Below are 2,145 nucleotides of genomic sequence, written 5' to 3'. Positions count from 1 at the left end.
CCCAGCGGGGCTGCACGGACCCCCCTATAGAACGCGGGGCGTCGCCTCCAGGGCGATGCGGGAAACCCCCCCCCTCCCCCCGCTCCAAGGGATGCGGGAGGACGCGCAGTGACCTCTAATGCGGCTTTGCTGAGAGCGGGGTCACCGCATCCCACGGCGGCCCCTCCTGGGTCACCGCAGTCGAAATTTCCATGGGATGCTGCAGTCACGGGGAGCCCCGGGGGGGGGGAGTCGGCTCCGGGTGATGCTCCCCGGGCCCAGCCCCGGCCCTGGGTGCTCCTTCGGGAGTTTTGCCCCCGGGGTGCGCTCTGCTCCGACGGCGGAACCCCCCCACCCCCCCCAGCATTGAGCCGGGCCGGGGAGCACCCGTTGGCCTGAGCCCAGCGAGCGGCAGGAACAAGTCCATGCATGCCCCGCATGCAGCAAGCTGAGGACAGCCCGCAGGAACGCGTGACCCCGCTGCAAAATGCCCCCCCCGGCCCGCAGCAGGGGAGGTCCGAGCCCAGCGCGGCTCCCATGGGGTCACAGCACGGGGTGCCCGGCCCCACACTGCTCCGCCGCTGCCCCACAGCACCGGGGCTCCGCGCCCTCGGGCTCAGCTCAGCGGGGTGCACGGGGGCTGGATGCCGCAGCACCGCTCAGCGCGGCGCAAACCGCCCGGACGCGATGATTTTGGGCGGCGAGGGTGCAAACTCAGCGCTTGGGGTGCAGGGAGATGGCGGCACGAGCGCAGGCGCTGCTGTGCTAAGCCCGGTGAAAGCATTTCTGCAGGGCGGTGGGCACCTCTGCAGCGGGCGGGGGGTGGGGGCTGGGGCTGAGCCCTGCTGGGAGCGGGACCCTCCGTGTGCAAAGTCCCCGTGCGTTTGTTTCCAGGCTGGACCAGCAGCCGGGGGATGTGTTGGGACATGTCTGGCTGCAGGCAGCGGCGTTTTCCAGCACCAGTTCCTCCTGCTGCACTGGGCCAGGCCGAGGCGGCTGCTTTGGGGTTGGCTCCCTCCAGATGGGCAGCGTGGGATGGGGAGGAAAGGGCCCTGCGAGCACTTGGGGAACGCAAAATCGTCCCGAATTAACACTGCGCGTTGCCCAGAATCCACGCTGGATTTGGGCTGGAGCTGAGCGCTGCCCCATCTCCAGGGGGCAGCGGACTCAACCGGTCCCCCCGACTCTTCACTCACTCACAGAGGGGATGGGGGGAGCTGGGGCGGCCCTGCCTCGCAGGCGGCTGTTGCCATCGCGTTCCCATGGGAAGGATTTTTGCTCCCGGTTGCAGGAGCAGCTCCCAGCCCTGCACGGTGCTGCGCAGCAGCGTCTCGTCTCCTTCCCAGCCGCTGGCCCCGCTCACGCTGCGGTTTGCTGCTCCCCTCCCTCTGGATGCGATGAAGGAGCACTCAGCACCGCGGCCTCCAGATGCTGTCTGGGGGGAGAAGCGCGTGCCAAGAGGATGCTCACTGCTTAAGTGAGATCTTTTTTTATAAAACCTTTTGAAATGTCGAGGAGAGGATGAGGCCGTCAGAGCTGGCAGCTTTTGGAAGCAGATGGAGTGCGATCCGCAGTGAAATCCAGCGACTGCTGATGCGAGAGTGGGAGAGCGAGCGATGCTGCAGCGAGGCGTGAAGGAAGCAAAGCGATGTGAGATGAGCGAGTGTCAGCCTGGCTGCTGTCAGTCCCACCAGCTACATTGGGAGGGACACATCCCAGGGCAAACCAGCACGTGGTGGGGGTTGGGATGGGGATGGGATGGTGTTGGGATGGGATGGGATGGGGTTGGGGATGGGGTTGGGATGGGGATGGGATGGCGCTGAGATGGGCTTGGGTTGGGGATGGGATGGGGTTGGGTTGGAACGGGGATGGGGTTGTGATGAGGATGGGGATGGGGATGGGATGGCGTTGGGTTGGGGATGGGGTTGGGATGGGGATGGGATGGTGCTGAGATGGGCTTGGGTTGGGGATGGAATGGGGTTGGGTTGGGGATGGGATGGGGTTGGGTTGCAGATGCAGTGGCGTTGAGATGGGATGGGGTTGAGATGGGGATGGGGATGGGGTTGGGATGGGGTTGAGATGGGGATGGGGTTGAGATGGGGATGGGGTTGAGATCAGGTTGGGGATGCAGTGGTGTTGAGATAGGATGGGGTTGGGATAGGATGG

Source organism: Numida meleagris, chromosome 25 (assembly GCF_002078875.1).
Source record: "Numida meleagris isolate 19003 breed g44 Domestic line chromosome 25, NumMel1.0, whole genome shotgun sequence".
In the NCBI taxonomy this organism is placed as follows: Eukaryota; Metazoa; Chordata; class Aves; order Galliformes; family Numididae; genus Numida; species Numida meleagris.
This window is presented reverse-complemented; position numbering follows the sequence as displayed.